Raw genomic sequence first — 19,418 nt, 5'->3', positions numbered from 1 at the left:
CCCAGGACTGCCAAGTTCATCATTAAACCATGTCCCTAAGCACTGCATCTACTTCGTTTTCAAACAGTTCCAGGGATGATGATTCCACCACCTCCCTGGGCAGCCTGTTCCAATGCTTGACAACCCTTTCGGTGAAGAAGAAAATTTCCTAATAGCCAATGTAAACCTCCCCTGGTGTAACTTGAGGCTGTTTCCTCTTGTCATATCACTTGTCATCTGGCAGAAGAGACCGACCCCCACCTGCCTACAGCCTCCTACTAGGGAGCTGCAGAGAGCAGTAAGTACCTCCCTGACTCTCCTCTTCCCCAGACTAAACACCCCCAGTTCCCTCAGCCGCTCCTCATCAGACCTGTGCCCCAGCCCCTTCCCCAGCCCCGCTGCCCGTCTCTGGACACGCTGCAGCCCCTCAATGTCCCTCTTGCAGAGAGGGGCCCAGACCTGAACACAGGGTTCGAGGGGCGGCCTCACCAGTGCCCAGTGCAGGGGGACGGTCACTGCCCTGGTCCTGCTGGCCACCCTGCTGGGGACACAGGCCAGGGTGCTGCTGGCCGCCTGGGCCCCCTGGGCACACTGCTGGCTCCTGCCCAGCCGGCCGTCACCCAGCACCCCCAGGCCCTTTCCCACCAGGCCCTTTCCAGCCGCTCTGCCCCAGCCTGTAGCGCTGCGTGGGGCTGCTGTGACCCACGGGCAGGACCCAGAACTTCTTGTTGAACTTCACATTGAACTGCTGTTAAGTGAGGCCCACAGTTAGGTTACAGGATATCTTTACTATATAGATTTTACAATTTTGTAACTCAGATCATAACCATCAGAGCCCTGTGCTCAGCAATACAATGTAATCCCAGCACTACTATTAGCTATAAGTTTGTCAGCACTAAATTAGATAAAAAATGTATGAAGGAAGAGCCTGTAGCAGTGAGAGGGACAGACTTCACCTTCTCATTGCAGCCATAAGTCTGCAGTGGACTGTACTCTATATGCATGTGGCACTTTGAGGATGCTAGTCATAGCTTCACTGAGTATCTCTACCTCAGGCACCTCCTGATGGACAGTCTTTATTGTGTGGAGAGCTTGTGGTAGTCTTTCACATGCATGCATGCACCATGCACTGCTCCACCCTGACCTCACAGAATTTGTCATGATTTCTGCAGCAGTTGCAATTCTGCACCACAGGTCATGAATGAAGTTTATTCACAGGTATTGCTGTTATTGGGGAAATAACAGTGATGACAAAAGATGAAACATGAAATACAGAACTATTTTGAGAGAATGCATTTCCAATTTCTTATGCTTGTGATAAACTCTATTATAATAAATTTAAGTAGTATTCTGGTTTATTTCATGCACCACTGTATTTTTGTTGCAAAATAACAAAATATGGGGACTAGCAAAAAAGCTACATCTTTGCAGTTGTATCCTCTATTTGCCACATACTTTGGTAACTCAGACATTTGAAAGATAGTAATATTCAGAAAGCAGAACTGAATTTTAATACTTTAACACAGTTACACATGCTAAACTTAAACTTACTCTCAGATGGTGAGACACTCATATTTTTAGGTGAATTTCATGATCATGGGGAAAACAAGGCCATTTCATGTGTCTTTAGCACATACCTGTTAATGCATATAAACTGAAATGTCCTAAGAAGCAGAGGAGATCTTTTTTTCTTACCAAAGGTCCTTGCAGAACTTCAACCACAGTAAAAACTAACATGAGCAGTAAACAATTTTGTCACTTCAAAACAGGAACCTGCAGAGAACTACCAGTTAGGCAGCAGCTGCAATGTTTAAAAGTGGTGTTTGGTCTTTTAGAAGCTGTATTGTTTCCTTTGTGCTCCTGAAACTGCAGGTCTGATACTTATTGGCAGCTGTGACATCTTCTGAGGGAGTCAGTGCTTGCCAGCTGTACAATGCTGTGCTCAGCAAGCAGAGTGATTGCTCCCCAGTGCAGCTTATCTTCTTGACATTTTAGCCCAGGCTTTGAATACAGTTCCAGTGTACACTATCAGAAGAACCTCTGGGCAAAGTATTTATTTGAAATGGCTGGCTACACATGACAGAAGCACGCTTTTGTTATTAATCTTGACTGAATTTTTACATTATAAATTATTCAGGCATAAAAATAAATATTATTATAGTTATGTCATGAAAGAGGGTTTATTGCTGAGTTAATGAGTGAAAATAATATTAAGTGTTTTAACAAGGAAAGTTGTAATAATTTGGCTTTCCTGGTATTTACACATATCTTATTTCAAAGGCTGTCTCAAAATTAAGACAGCACTAACCTACAGAATAGTTATGATTCTGCTTTTCAGACACCACTCCCATCATTGTGCATGGGGACACATAAATCAACACCCATACACGAGTGTTTCTGTCCCAAAAAGCAGCCATGGAAGCAGATAGTTGTAAAGTTTGCAGGTAATCAGTCATGAACTTCCATTTCTTTCAGGTGCTTCTATTGAAAAGCGTCTGGACCAGGTTTATTTAGATCCATGTATTTTTCAGAGGTGTTTGAAAGAACAAAGTGGTTTTGTCTGTAGTCTGTATTTTGTTGTTAAATTACTGTTCACATTTTATTTTCAAATTGTCATATATTAAGCTACAACTTGATTACTGCAAGCTCCTAACAGACAGCTATAACTAGCACTCATAAAATCAAGGCTTTTATTTATAATCAAACTCTTTATCTAATTAGTCATGGTATGTGGCATAAAGATAAAGCCTATATGGCATTATTTTAATATACTGAGAATTATTTTTTACACTTTGCTCACTGAAGGTTAGGATAAGTATCAAAGATTAAGAAGGTTCACATCTCTCTATAGAAATTAATAGAGTTCCTTCATTAACAGAGAGAATAGCCAAGCCTATATAATGATAAGAATAGAAAGACAGTTTTGTAAGTCATTACCGTAATACACCATAAAATAATTCATTGGAAAAGAAAAACTGTTTATTGACTAGGAAATTCTCATTCAGACAGATATTGCATGAATATATATTTTTAAAGGAATGTGTGCAAAGTCCAATTTAGTTTCATGTCGATTACCAATTGTTATTTTTATACTTATGTCCTTTAATAATGAAAGTTTTCACAAAGCCAGATATATTCATAGCCACAGTTGTGTTCCTCCAGAATTTCCCTGTGTGCATTGCTCATCATCCACTGCACATGCATACCTTGTCTGTACTGGAGCACAGTCTAAAGACAGAATAAAAAGAAAGTGAGCACAGACAGAGAACTTAAAAGGTAGAAATAAGAAGTGGCTCAGCTGTGCTTTTATGTTCTTTTTTTTATTTATTAATTGACATTGATTTATATATCTTTTAACTCTGCCGACTACACAAAACCAATGTTCTTGGGAAATGAAGAAAATATACAATGATTAATGTATTATGAGAGAAGGAATACACTTGATTTCCACAGTAGATTTCCAGTGTGACTTAAGGATTTCCATGGACCTTTTCTCCTCATGTAACTAAAGAGATTTTTAAAACCTCAGCTTTCTTTAGTGTCCACATCAGCAGAATACTTCATATTGGGGAGGGATTTTAGAGGCTTATAGGATTAGCATTAAAGATCTTTGGGTGGGAGTTGCCAGATAACTGGAAATTGACATTTGTTTATGCTGTAGTGAGTGGGGGAGAAGAATGTTTTAAGATTACTGTTCTAGGTGATGTCCTGCTCTGTATCAGCTGCTGTGAGAATTGCTTACCTCATGCTCAGTCCTCGGTTATGCCTAGGAATATGTTTTGCTGCATATGCAGGTAGGATTGTGGTGTACCATCCTGTTGAGGGAGGGAGCTGATATTTGGGATGATGAGGGAAGGAAGAGAGAAGGTGTTAGCTAAATTTTCATATTTGTAGAATGAATTTCATTAACTGTAGAAAGACTTAGTGACCTTGAACAAGAAAATAAAAAATTAAACAAACTCCTCCAGTGCTTGTGCAACATGGTTTTGCCCTGTTTCTCCCCTGTGTAATACTGGGCAAGCAGTGAAGATGAGCATCAGCTTCCTCTGGGGCAGAGCCCTGTGCGGCTGCCCTTTGCTCTCCATTGGATGAAAGAGGGTTGGGCCCTTGTGTTCCTTTTTCCCAAATCCATAGGCCAAGATATAGAAGAGTGTGCAATGTAGAAAAGAATATACATGAGAGATGCTGTGGTTATCTGCAGAGATACTACTAAATAATGAGGTGCTGACAGCAGGCATGCTCCTTTTTTGGTAAAGGTACCTTGTCTTGCTTGGTTTATCCACCAGGTCCCGGTCAGTTTTGAAGACAGTGGAAAGGACCTAGTCTTCCTAACTCTTGCACTGAGATGGTAATAGAGGCAGTACTAATGGAGATTTTAGTTTAATCCAAACCATAGGAAGCAGTGTTTAGGAGCAATGATCCCTGATTTTATTCCCAGTAATGACCCTAAAACCAGAGCAGAACAGATGGTGGGTGTGAAGTCCTGCACTGTCACAGCATAATTAACTGTGCTTAATTATTTTTTTCTATATAGGGAGATACTGCATCCTTGTAGATAGATAAAGATTTTCTTCCATGCAGCAAAAGCACATTTATGCCTAACTGAAAGCAACATGTTCATATAATAGGTCTGATTCTTAAGCTCCATCCTAGAGAACAGACTACTCAGAGGGAAGAGGTGGTAAAAGACTTGCTAGGTCAGCTGTATAACCTTGGAGGACAGTTTTATCAGTGCTGTAATACTAAATGGGCTTAGCACTCACTGGAAAGTGACTTCCCATGTCCCATGATTGTTGTTTGTTACTTCTGTGTCCCTCACAAGTATGGTTGAGAAGAAAATCTGTCTTTTCCACACCTCCAGCAGTGACTGGTGTTTTGTGCCTCTTTTACCAGGACAGACAGTGCAGATAATGAACAGAGAAAGATTTGAGATTTGGACAGGAGCACTCTGACCATCTCAAACTTGATTTGATTAACTGCTGAATTATGTGGTGGTTGGGTAATTCAGACATATTGATTCACTTCTGGATGCCTCGTACATTTTCAGATTCCATGGTTGAACCTTGTTATAGATAAATACTCCTTTTAGTTTCTTCCCTTCCTTCTTCATATTGTTAATCCACAAAATATAGCTTCTTCATAAGTCTGTTTTCCATAAAATGGATTGTCTAGAGATCATTTGAAAATAGCAATGCTTCCTGAAGTCAGTACACCTATGCAAATATAAAGTAAAGGCCAGGGAAAACATTAACAGGCAAATATGACCCAAAAAGGGGACTTAGCAGATTATTTTTCAGTTCTGTCAGGTTAGTTAAGATACATAATACCTCTCTCTGAAAACCTTAACTTGCTTATATCCTTAGACTGTCACAAATACAGCAGTATTACTACTACAATAACAAATTTATCTTAAAACTTGATTTTCCTTGACTTGCATATGACAAAGAAGAATCGAGTCATAGATGGTAAAAGGTTTATTGTTGTTCAGCCTCAGCTGTATGAGGAAAACTGTCTTCCACTTCAATGTAAGAATTCAGTGGAATATTTGTAATAGCTGTTATTAATGTCAAAGAGGCTACTTGCCTTTATGTAAGACTGTGTGACACCAGTCTGTGTGTAAAAATAAAAATCATTACAAAAATCAGGCAAAAAAAAAAATTAGGTGTCCAAATTATGCACAGTATTACAGCTAGTAATGGGTGTTGTAAAGAACACCTCAAACATATATTATACACTTAGATACATGTTTAATATGCAATTATAGAGACACTATGAATTAGGGAAACAGGTTTGTGTGTAATCTGTTTCTTACACTGATCATGTGGAAGGAGTATCTTTAGGTTAATTCTGAACATCTCCTTTAATAAAAAAAAATTTAAAAATGCCTTTGTGCAGTGTATTCAAATATCTACAAATAGCCATCAGTCAATGACTGTCTCATTTATTGGATAAAGTATCTGTCAAATCTGAACAAGTAGGAAAAAGCTTGGTGCCTTTACATATATGATATTTCTTCCAACTTTATATAAATATACATGAACTAGAAAATGGAAGACATTAAATTTGGGGTTTCCTTTTTCATTAAAGTGACAGGATACATTGTCTTTGCGTTTTTCTGAATTAAAAACTCACTCTGGTTTCTTGCTCTTTGTACTGTTTTGCAAGGTATGAACAACAAACTATGTGAATATTTCTCTTAATACTGCTTTACTGATTATAAATCTGTAATCTAGCTATATTGAGGTGTTCATTTCCTGTATGCATATGGGGAAAATATTTTGCTGTGTAGAACTCTGTGATGCTAAAATCATACTTCATGACTTTTCAAGGAGATGGATTTTTTCAGTACTAAATCTAATGAAGATTTATTTGCTGTAAAATTTCAAGAATTAGAAATGAGCTTGCAATCAATACCTGACTTTCATAAGAAGATGTTGCAGGGGTGAGAGTGAGTGAGAAAATGCATTTCTATTTGCACATGGTCTCTTGCTAAAGCAAAGGCATGGGAGCAGTTTTCTGTTCACCTGAAGGGAAGGGAAGATACCCCTCTTAGGAGGTATTTTGCTTTAGGTTAGTTACACTGTACCAAACGTGTAGAGTGCAAGCGTGATCTTGATTACCGTTCTGAGCCTGCTATAGATGATGCTGGAAACCGTGCAAGATTTTCAGAGCTGATGTTTTTCAGCAGTAGTGATATGTGTGTAACCTTTCCAGTGCTGAAACCGCTGTGGGCTGGCATCGGGAGCTCTGTCCCCAGAAGGAAGGTCTGTCTGGGAGCTTGGGGAGCAGGAAGACCTTCCCCTGCTGTGCTGTGTGCTAGCAGAGGTTTTCGCAAGTTTCTCTCTTCCCCAGGGGAAGCAGCTGCCCGCAACATCATAAATATGGGTAGCAGCCAGGTGGAAAGGATAGTGATGCTTGTATTTGTGGGAGGAATTATATCCAGAATGGCACTGAAAGAAATTTCCTCTTGGTAAAAGCAAATCAGTGGGACTACAGGAACTGATTTACTTCACAGTTTGCTGGGTTGTAGTTTGTCATTCACACAGCAGTTAAATAATAATTATTCCATCACTGAATCTGATTGATGTTAGCAGCTTGAAGTAATCTACTTAGAAACAAGTTGTATGTATGACCGGTAATGGGATGTTCCTCCAGTTCTTTACTTCTGAGAAAACAATCTCTTTTAATAGCCTTTGTCATGCATCTGGAAACATCAGAGTGAAATTTAATTTAATGCTGAAGACCTATGGCCTGCCTTCTGTGGTGTATTTCATCTTCAGTATGTTTGCCTGCCTCTTTGCTTTGAGGCATATGTGCTGCTTTTTCTTTAGTAATTTCCAGTGATGAAATATTAAGCAGATGAGGTGGGAACTGGTGTAAATAATACAAAACTCTCCCACTGTGAAGTTAATGGATAGACTTGATGTCGTGAAAGTATTTGAAAGCAGCTTTAGACCACCACTGGGGGTGCGTGGCATAAGTGGATTTCTTAAGGACCTGTGTATATTATATGTATATTATAGACAGTGTTACTCTTCCTCCCTGTAGTCAGTGTGGTAGGGAGCTAAGGTAACTCTTAAATTCAGAGTGGCTGCAGATCTCAGATGGTTATGTGCCCTGTATTTCTCTTCAGGACACCAGGGTTGTGCATTGGGATCTGGACCTAAAATGCTAATTTTTAAGGAAGTCAGCAGTTAAGCCAACCATAGGCTTCGTAGGGTTGGTACTAACCCACTGCAGCCAGGCAGGAGGTCAGATAAACATGTTTGCTAGTTTCTGGAGTTTGCATATGGTTTGAGGACAACTGACAAAATGCCTGTTAGATGCTTGGCTCCTGCAGTCCAGGGTTGAAGCCAGGGAGAGTGGAGGTATGAGTAATCTCTGGATGCATGCTTCTTGCTCTAGGCTGCTCCTTAGTAGGCAAATGGGTAAGTCTAATGAGATGCCCCCCCGACTCCTCCTGCACCTTTAGGTGCATCCAGGATAGTAAAAACCTGAGTAAAACTGGAGTTTTGATGGTTGTTTTCATGGTAAGAAACTTGGGAACAGTTCTGACAAATGTGAAAGACAAACCTTGATGACAGAATCCTTGTATTGAATGACCAGGATGGATTTCTAAGGGATAAATAATCTAAGTTTAACCTTTATTGTCATTTCCACTGTCTTGGTGGAAAAATAAAAGAACAGGGGAGCCTCTTGCCCTTGTCAGAGTTGTAAAGTGTCAGGTGACACTGGCAATTTGAACTTACAGCTCATCATGCAGATGCATTTCAAGTAAATATATGTCTCTCAGAAGATGATGTCAGCTCATTCAGATATTTCCTGAAAAACTCAGGTATTTAAAAAAAAAAAAAAAAGTATCTACGCTTCCTGATCAGATTTGCACCATCCAAACAAAGAAACAAAAAAACCCCGTGTAATGAAGTTTCTCTAACAGTTAGAAATTAGAAGATTATTTTCCTTTATTTTTCAATTGATACAAAGCATAAAGAGCAAGGAAAGCCCAGTCATTATGGTGCCCGTGAAGACTGATAGTTACATCCTTGTCATTCAGTCAGAGCTCAAATTGCCTAGGAAAGAATGACTTTTAAAAACACAGTTATCCCAAAAGAGGAGAGTGTACTGATACCTGATATATTTTGAAATCTCATTAAATTGCATTGAAAGCTCATTTTTTATTATATTAAATGAGGTTGAAGTTTCACTTTGATAAATAGGCTCCTTCCATCTGGCAGAAACAGAAAGATTAATTTAACAGCAGTGATAGCTTGGATTGTGTCCTGTGTTTTATTTTTAGTTTTTTTGTGCTGTTCCAATATAATTAATCCAGCCATCTTACAGCTCAGAGTCAGACCTAGAGCGTCTTGGGGTGCACACTTCTAGCACTTCTTTCTCCTTTACCACCCCTATCAATGTGGTGCTATTCCACAGTGTAATATAATGCCATTAAATCCTGTACCAAGGACAGCAGAGAAAGTAATGTGTCATTTGTTTCCTTGCTATGTGTTGAACTCAACCTTTTGGTCTGTATGAGGGAAGCCACCAATATGGCTTAAGGGACATCAGAGACCATGGCCTCCTACCAGAAATTGGTTTTTTTGCACACCATGTGAACCATCACTTCCCCAGAGGGGAAAAGTTAACCCTTTGTTTGCTATGGGAGATGACTTCGGAAAGCATTGAAAAATAAGGTTAAAAATTCATGTTGCACATTAACTCTCCTTTCTCTTTTTTCATTAATTGCCAAAGTGTTTGTTGTCTTCAAAAATAAATTTAAGCATAAGTTTTTTACAAATACTACTGAGCTTTCTATCCAATATCTGTGAATATATTTCAGGTTCCTCTGACTTCACGCTGAATGTTTGCAGCCTGCCCCACCAGTTTTTTCCTTGCTCCTTTCTCAGAGGAGCTGTGTACAGGCTTCAGCTTCAACCCTCTTGATTCCTGTACTTCAGCAGTAACTGATGTCCAGATCAGCTGCCTGTTCAGCTTTGCAAGTGTAGAGGCAGATTGGAGAAAGTGTCAACGCTTCAGTGCTTGTAGAAGACATTAAAAGGAAATGAGACTTGTGGATGAGGCCAAAGAGATGTTATGAACCTCTAAAAACCCAAAACTAAAACAGCACTTCCCCTTAATGAAACAATATATCTTTTAAAGGCAGTTCCTGACGCCAGAATTACATAATTGGATTAGTTTTCCAGTTGTATGTTGATGTATATACCAGATGCATGGAGATCTTGTATATATGGAAAATTTTCATGTCTTCTGCTGTGTTCCTCCTTTCTAATCTGGGTTTCTTGAGTTCATTCCACTATCAAAACCGTTTAAAGGTATTGCTATTTTTCCTCCTGTCCTCAGAGAGGACCTTCAAGATGACCTGAAATGGGTAGGAGGCAAGAAACAATAAAAGTATGAATTTAACTGCTATTGTCTTTAACTGTTAGCCAAAAACAGTGTGAATTTTATCAGTCATTCTGGTTGATCTATGCTTTCCACACAGAAACTTTTAAAATTTAAAAGCTGATTTTTCATTTAAAGAGGTTTTCTTATTTTATTAGAGAGGTAAACCTAAACAAAATAATTAGCTTGAAGAAAATGTGTTCTTAAAGATCATTCAAACCATTATTATTATTATTGAAATATATTACAAGTGGAATGCTTTTAAATATGTTGGTATTTAATTTGAACAAAAAAGTAATTATTTATACAGCTTAGTTCCTAGACCAGCATCATTTTTCTATACCTCAAATGGAAAAGAGATTTTGCGTCACTAGTGACTTTTTTCATGTCAGCTGCTGATGTAAAAAAAAAAACACAAAAAAACTGTGTCTTTGAAAGTTATGAAAAAATCTGCTTGTGGGCACTTCTCTGGAGTGAGAACTTCAATCCAAAAAAAGTATTTGACTGCCACTTCCTAGTTAGGATTATAATTTCTTCATTTTTAATGAAGCTGGGCTTTAAGCCATTGGGGGTCTTAGGAGCCTTTCACAAAACCAGGGAAAAAGAGACAGTGGTGCCAGCATCATTATAAGATGGCATCTAGGACATTCTCTGGGTGCTCATCTGAAGAACCTGGCTACGAATACAGCAGAGCTGAGACTCAGTCTCAGATTTCCTGTAAACTGGAGGCATGACCCATTCACTGGACTAAAAGGAGAACACTTGTTTCTTGACTCCCTCTTCCCTTTTATTAATGATATCTGAAACCCTTATAAATTTTACAAATTTAGAATTTATTACATGTTAAAATGTTAAGTCAAGGTATGTATAGAGATAATTTTTTCCTTTTAATATGTTTTTTAAAATTTTGTTGTATTATTTTTTTTTTTTACTTAAAGTCAGAACAAATCATCCAAACCCTTTTCCTTTGGGCAGAACATAGTCCCCAGGGGCTTTTTTTTGTGTTCTGAGAATGCTTTTTACAACACTTACGTAAACAGATTTTGTATTCCCCTTTGTGATATGTATCCTATTGTGATCACATAGTTATAAAAGGTGGAATTCTGGCTGTGGAAATACACCAGGAGTAGCCAACAGCAGAGTACAGTGTCCTGAAAAAACTATCTTTCTCAGGGTCTTCCAACAAGTAACTTATGGCTGAAGCTGAATTCTACTAAGGGTCTGCCCACTGTGTTGGCTCATCACAATGCCTTTAGTGAACAAAGCAAGAAAAAGGAGTGGTGTCTTTGCAGTATTTCCCACTGTACCATAGAACGGTACCTTCTTACGGTTTCTTCCTTTCTTCTTTCCCATCTTCCTCATTCAAATCTCTTTGCTTGTACATTTTTTTCATCTAGACATTAGGGAATTTTTTGTGACTTTCAGAAGCTTTTTTTTTAATGGCATATAATTGTTAACAAGTGAGCTCAAGGCTGGCAGTAGCAGCTGTGGAGCAGTGCTGTCCCTTATAAGCATTATTCCTTTAGTATTGCCACAGGTAATTTTATAGCCAATTCACAAAAAGCCTGTGCCTATGGGTTACAGAATCTGTGGAGCAAGCATGACTAGAAACATTAAAAAAATCATTGTGAAGTGTGATTTTTAGTGTCTTGCTGTGGTAGATAATATTAAAGTACTTGCTTTTGTTAGAAATTCTTTATATTGGTTTTTCAATTCTATGATAACAATGTAATGAGAGAGATACTTTAAATGCAACAGGAGAGAAGCCATTTCAATAACAATGTTGCAAGTGGGAAGTTATATTCTAAAATTGACGTGATAATAGAGCAAAATTATTTTAACTAACTTTCGATTAAGAAAGAAATGTAACTGCTTCTTCACTGTTTATAATAGATATTGTCCTAAATGGTCTTCTCTGTCATGCATGTGGATTGCTGGATGGTGATCTTTCACAAAGGCTCTGAGGACTTCTGTCATATTTAGTCATTCCTGAAAAAAAGAGAAGTCAACAAATTGCTGTAAGAAACCCTAGTTTAGGTTCACTGGACTGCAGTTCAGTGTTGCATTAAGGTTTCACCTGTCCGGCAGCTATGAGGGCAAAGATGGTGCCTCCTTTAATACTTAGCTGGTAAAATAGGAAGGGATTCTGGATCACATTTCATAGTTCTGCCATAAATATGCAAAGGCTGAGCTTAAAAGTAGTTGGGTTTTCTGGCCTGCTGCTCCAGTGGGAAAAGCTGGTGCAGCCCCCACTTGTTCCCACGTTAGTTGTGGCATGCCCATTGAGCTGAACCATCAAGTTGCTGGGCAGTGTGTTTCCTTTGCTGATGTGTCTTAACTCTAAGACCTTTGCATCATGAAAGACATTGTACCTAACTTCAGCAGTTGTTCAGGCCAGCAGTCCAAAAACACATTTTATTATTTCTTCCCCATCAGGCTATGAGGAAGAAATAAAATCTCCACAGTTTTGCAGCATTGCAAAAGGAAGTTTGATTTGATCCTAGGCAGCTGGTGGTGGTCTTAAATCGTGAAGCACTGTGGTGAAAGCCCTTATATATTTTTATTATCTTTAAGCAGCTGCAACCGTGCTTGATTTTTATGAAGATATATTTTCCTTATTAGGAAGTCATTTTGGAGGTTGCTGGGGGACATTCTGAAGTACTTGACATGGTCCTGTCAAATAGAAAAATGCTGATTATCTCTTTTCTGATAATCCAATCATTTCAAGGAGTCTCTAACTTTGTGAATTTAATTGTGAGGAATATCATATTAGTTATTTCTGAAGAAAAGTCAACAAATATATAATCTCATTTCTTTAATCTATTTTTCGTCTATGCAATGTCTTGTGGCAGTGACTTCCAGATATGAATTATGTTTTTTAAACAGAAAATTACAGCTCCGGTTGTTCACCATGTTACAGGTTTGAGCTCATAACTCACAACTGGTTTTATTGCTGTACAGAAAGCAGGTCTTCTGTAGCTGCTCATGGCAAAGAAAAATGAAAATATATGGCTCATCCTTTCCTCTATTAAAATAATAATACCACTTAGCATTTGCATGGCTCCATGCTTAAAAACTTGTACAGACGTTAACCAATTAATCCTCATAACAGCACCCTACTATGTTTAGCCTACAATTAGGGGCTGTATTGCAAACTGCTTACTGTCCTCACTAATTACCTTGTGAAAATGGATCTATCAAGCATCAGCACTGCGTTTGCTCATTTGCAGCAATACGCTGCAGCATTCCCCTGGTCTCTAGTCCGCTGGTGTGAAGCTTTCATAAATGTTGCTGCCTGTATCGTGACATGATAATTAGGATCACTACATCTTCCTGGTCACTTTGGAGATTACGACATAAGTTACAAAGGTTACACTGGTACACTGTGTTGTCCTTGTGTTATCTAAGCTGGTTGAATTACTTAAAAATGATGGGAAAGGCATTTATCATATAAACAGACTGGAAGTAATTTTTTTACTGAACATGGAATTTCCAATTAGGTGTTCCTAAAGTCTGAATACCTACTTGATTTTTGAAATTAGGATGATCAGAAAAAAGATTATAGAAGAGCTTTGTCTATGAACTTCCTTGAGATTGCACAGAGTACCTGTTGTAGCAGGTTAGGCAGGGGATTGGCAGTGTTTATAGGGTATGGTCTGCCCTGGGCATCTTGCACAACCATCTACAGCAGTAATGCTTGGTTCTCAGCTGTCCTCTGTGGCAAAAAGAAGTGTTTTTCCTCTTGTACTTATTGTAGGCTATTCTGCCAGAATACCTACGGATGTTTTAGCCCTGTGCTATCTGGAATACAGCAGAGCAAGAGCAAACCTAATGCTTTGAAGTGTCAATGGGATTACTGACAATCCTCTGTTTTCTTTCTGTATAATTGGAATATGTATTGGAAAATAAGTAAATGTCTCCAGTACTTGTTATGAAGCTGTAAGCAAATAAGTGAGAAAGGGGCCAGGGTATAAAAAGGTGCCTGGTGGGTGGTAGATTTGAAGAAAACAATAGTGATTTGAATAAATCAACAACCTGGGTAATTCCAGGTTTTTTTGTTTGGTTTCAAAGAGCATTGCATCTTTAAACAAAGGCTTGTTAGATAAAGCAAATGAAGGCATCAATACGAGTGTTATCTTACCTCACAAGAACAGACTTTTTTAATTAGCAGGGAATTGTTACTACTATCCAACAGTAAAAAAGCTTGTCTCTAGACTTGTGGGAACAAAATGGTACATTGCTCATATGAACAGGTGTAAATTGAAGTGCAAATTAAGGTAGCTGGTGTTCCTTAATTTCAGGTACATTTGACCACACACAACATCGATTTCTTTGACAGACTGTTGATCTCTGTACTGTATGCACAGTGCATCCTTCCTGGTATAGAAGTCAGAGAAGGAGTCATGCAAGTTGCTGCAGTCAACTTACTGGCCACTTGAGCCAATTATACAAATATTCTTAAGGTTTACCTCAGAGGTGGTGTGGTCATTAAAATTTCCTGCACTTTAGCATTTATTCATGACTTTCCTCTGCTTTCAAAACAGACAGTATAAACTAAAGCAACATCTGACACCAAAATAAAAGTTCACCACTTTAAGGTACACATTCCGGGAAAATTTTGCTATTGCAATAGCAAAGCCTGACAATAAATTTCACAGGTGCACTACAGTTCCTTATTTATGGGCCTGGGTTGTTCTTTGGAATTGTGTTTGCCTTCCAGGCTTACATCCTGGAGGCAAATCTAGAAAGCAACAATGCTGGAGCAGATTATTACTTTTCATTTATGACTGAGAAGTTTAGATTAATTTAGGCCCTAGCCCAACTGCTGGTCTTTTATAAGGGCACATGTGAATGAATGCTGGCTTAGAAAGCTGTCAGTGCTGCAGGAACAAGATACTGGTAGGACCTGTAAGGCACCCTGCAAGCCATGTTACAGAAGTATAAACACTTTAGTGCAGCTCTAAAAAACTTGTTTTGTGATACTGGCCATTTTAATCCAGGGTCTTACCTGATTACCCTTGTCATGGAAGAAATGTTGTAGTGTTGAGACAGATTTTCCTCTGAGGTTAAGAGGCTTAGCCCCATGATCCCATGAGATGACAAGCTGCATGACACTGTAATGTGACCATAGCTCAAGTTCGGTGGCTTGAAGATCCTTCATCAGCAACAAGCTGAAAAAAGACAGCTGCCTCACTGTGACCCTGGTGCACTGAAATGGAACAGCTGTACAAAGATGAGCTGAAACAGAAAATGAGGGAACTCAAGATCTTTGCTGTTGCTCATTTGCCTGGGATCAGCTTTCCATGCCTCTATGCAGGTAGCTTTCTGCTGAGGACCTCTGTCTTTAGAGTTTAGTATCCTTATACCACATCTAGGTTTCGTATTCTTCTAGGTCTCTTTGAAGAGTTGGGGCTTTTTTATTATTTATTTAAATGTTATTTCAATGAATTTATAAAAATCTGCCATCAGCAGAACAGGGAACATTGACTATGGACTGATTTATTTTTTTTCCCCAAAAACCATCTTAGAATGTTCTAAACACATTGGAAAATGCTAGGAACCAGTACAGATTATCCCATAACACAGCACAGAAAAACAAAATATAAAAGAAGTGTTGGGTAGGTACCTGAAGTATTGGGGCATCAAGGGACTGTGGGGAATAATAGATGAGTCATATCACCATTTAATTCACCTAACCATGTAGTGATTCAAGGCCACCCAGAAATTTTGTGGAGATTAGATATGTTGTAGGACAGGAATGGACTCTTTGGTTAAACTGTTAGGAAAATAAAATTGTTTCTTTTCACTGTAACCTTTGCTTGGTGCTTTTTAACTGAAAACTTGTCACCAAGGATAATTTTGAAAGTACAGAGGTGTATGAAATACTGCCAAGTCATGATCCGAGCAGGAGGGCCCTGGCTGTGGGCAGGATCAGCTGGTTTGCCCATGTCCGAGAGGGAGCAGGCAGGCCTGAAATCGAGTGTGGTTTGATACTTCAAAAAAAATTAATGATTAGATTTGTAAATGGAAAACTGTGGGAGCCTGGGTGGGCAGTGACCTGCAAGTGTGTGGTGATATTTAAAAAAAAGTGAGTTCTGGGAGTTGGCACACTTAATTTTATCTGCTGACTGAGGGAAAATTATAAAAACATACAAAGACTGCCAGGAATTTAATTACGGAGGCCTGCCAGCTGCCTCTCTGCCTGAGATCAACACTTTCTGTTGCCTCTTTTGAATTTCTGTAAATTCTACTGCAGTAAAGCTGCTGTTGGGACTGGGGATGTTTTGGCCCTGACAGAGATATAAGGGCTCCAGGGAAGTAGAAAGCTAAGTGTCGTTGGACTGGCTGCCTGGGCCAGAAAAACTGTTTGTTCTGTTGCACTTGCAGCAGAATACAAGGAGTTGCCTGCTTCACTCAGAATTTATACTAGCAAAGCAAGGAGGAAACCGACTCAAAACCTCCAGTGGACCTGGGAGGAAGGCTTTCAAGTTATTCTAGATATTGTATACAATAATGGTGCCCTCAATGCCCCCAAAGAAATAAGAAGAACTAAATTCTACTCTTGAGTATCTGTAATATCTGGGAAATCTGGAGTATTATCATTGGAACCACTGCCTTTACATGCCTGGTAAGGACTTAAGCAGTTTTACTATATGCATGGATTCTTGTTCTGCAGTCAGAAAACATGTGTACACTATTTCATTTAACTTAAGAATTATTCCAAGAGATTTTTAAGGGCAACATAAACATGGACATTAGCGATTTACTTATCTCTTCACTGCCACGGAGTGGCAGCATGAAGATATCTCTGTAGTGAAATAATTCCTGATGAGTGAAGCCCTGGAAAAATCTGATGGAAGCAGTAATCTATAATAGAAAAATAAATCCTTTCAGTTTCTATGCTCAGATTCTAAAAGAAATTAAGCCTACAGCACTAACAATGAAGGACAATTTAGCTTTTTTTTTTTTTTTCAAAGAAAGGAAGCATTCAACAGTAAAGATAAAATTACTTCTTTAATTGTAGAGCACAGACAAAGAGACAGTAGAAAATTAATGTGCTCAAGCTAATGCCTGGGTATCACAAAGTTAGAAATTCTTTTATACATATTGAAGAGAGCACCATGGAGGCAAATGTGGGACATCTGGAAGGACAGCATTTGTTAATCAGTCAGTTGATTCTGTTTGATTCTTTAAAATAACAACCCTCTTATGCCTGTCCCCTCACCCCCTTCCAAAAAGAGTGGTTTACATTCGTTACATTGATGTGTTTAGAAGAACTGATTTTGCCTCAGTTTTCTGTGAATGAGGAATGGGGAAATTGGTGGGTACCTTGTTTCTACACCGAGTCCCTCATCTCCTGACCCGGGCCACTTGCACAACACCAAAGGGCAAAGTGCAGAAAAGTTGCCACTGCCCCAGTCTGACTCAAGGAGTGTGTAGGCTGAACCTGACTTCAACAGAGCGGATAGTATAGAATTGTTCGCTTTAAAGACCACTAAAAATCATAAAGAGTACACGTGCATGTAGTGATTGTGGAGGTGGCTGTCTTATTAATTCATATTTAGGAAAATAATTATGGTTTGAAAAAAGTCAGGGAGGAACGGAACTACAGATAGGAGGGGATTATAGAAGAGGTCAGAAAGGGCTCTTACTGAGCTACCAAGGAAAAGCAGGATGTGTTCGACACGTCCCAGATGGAAGTATGAACTGAGGAACATGTGCTCTGGACCTCATCCAGTGATGGCAGGATGCGCAGGGGAGCAGCTGACACGGACTGAATTCACGGAACCCTCCAGGGACTGTTTCAGTGTGAGGGTTAAGAATCAGTCCCACACACTCTGGGAACTTCCTGAGAGAACAGTCCTTTTGCCAATACTTTGAATTGTACATACTGCATTTTTTCTAGGTATGTTGAAACACACTGTAGCTATGATAGTACTGATACCTTCTGAAAGGGCACTAAAAGTTTGAGAGTCTGGGGCTCAGTGATTTGTTAATTCTATAGCATTTGCTGAATTTATGATAATTTTTTTTTCATGCTTTAATGTCTGACTCCTCAACCATAGTCCGAACACTGAGGTCCTGCTGAGATCCATCTGCTTTCTGCATCTTTCTCACTAATGCAGATATTGCACGGGGCAAATTCTGCTCACCTCTGTGTCTAAGCAGCCTTAACTATTGATGCACAGAACAGAATAGGAAGGATCTAGTTCACTGACCTCAGGCTGTGGCGGTGGCATGGGAATGCATAGAGTCAGCAGCACAGCTGTGAACAGTCCTACTTGCATGCATGTTCCTTCCCTGCAAATATATACAAAATAGTTTGAAGTATCTTATCTGCATTAAGAGGGCATGCGATGAGACAGGCATGTCAAGCTTTAAGCAAATTATTAACAAGTGATATGTGATGTGAATATGTGTGGGTAGCAGGAGATTGACTCAGCAGCCCAGATGGTCTCTCCTAGAACTACATCTAAGTCAAACCCTTTAAAATGCTTACATGTGAACATCAGAATGGTGGTGTTCTGTAGTGGTTCAAGGAACAGGTAAACGTACATACCAAAAAGCTACTGGGTCATCTAAAATGATATAATTATTATTTTTTCTGTATTATCTCAAAAACATGCCATTATATGCCCTATCAAATACCCTACTAAAATATCTGCAGGTATCACAGCTAATTTTCAGTGCTGTGTAGTTTTGAGTAGTTTTCTACAAATCACTTCCTCACAAGAATTATAAATTAGCATTCTCATTTATATTTTCTATGTATACTTTGAAGGAATTCCCTTCTGAGCAAGACAGTCATTTCTGTCATCTCAATGTTGTACTGCACGTATTTAGAACTAGTGTTTTCTGCTCTGCTCAGGACAATGTACATATTGCCATGCATGGATATCTAAATAATAAAGTGGTCATTTCAAAATTAAGTTATTCAGTCTGAACTGCAACACCACAAGTTGAATGCATTCATAGATACAGTTCAAGCCACTAAAGATATCTATTGGTGTCCATTTCATGTTCGTTCTGTACATCAACAAATAGTGCATTGCAGTAATAGCAGCTGCATTTCTCACCACCCGTCTCTGAAGAAGGCTTTATTGGAGCCTTCTTTTTTCTGGTCACCCCTGCTGTGGTTGCCCATGCACGGAGGAGACCCTGGCTGCCAAGCACCAGTCAGAGGCCTCCCACTGGCATGTGTAGGGAATCCGGTTCACCGTTTCTTTGAACTCCTCCTCATGAATGCCATAGTACTAGGAGCGTGTTGCAAACAGTTTCAGTTGTGCAGTATTGATGGTAACATTATGGCTGTTAAAACTGGTGATTTTTAACTAAATACTTATTCTTAAAGTATTTTCTGTGTGTATGAGGTGATGTTCTGCAGGATAGTTCAGGGAATAGGAAAGGATTTGTACTAGAGTTAGATCAGTGTAACTCACTTACTACTTGTTATAATATCCTGTAGAAGATGGATGTTTGTTCTCAGAGCTTTTATTTAGCTTACAAGAGCTAGAAGACCTGCTGACACTTAGGTCTCA

General features: G+C 39.0%; 1 protein-coding gene across 1 annotated transcript in view; it reads left to right on the top strand.

Annotated features, from left to right (window-relative positions):
• MCC (MCC regulator of WNT signaling pathway) overlaps nt 1-19,418 on the top strand; it is a 715,741-nt gene that overhangs the window by 264,627 nt on the left and 431,696 nt on the right. The gene's annotated exons all lie outside the window — the stretch shown is intronic.

Source organism: Falco punctatus (genome assembly GCF_963210335.1).
Source record: "Falco punctatus genome assembly, chromosome: Z".
Classification (NCBI taxonomy): Eukaryota; Metazoa; Chordata; class Aves; order Falconiformes; family Falconidae; genus Falco; species Falco punctatus.
This window is presented reverse-complemented; position numbering and strand designations above follow the sequence as displayed.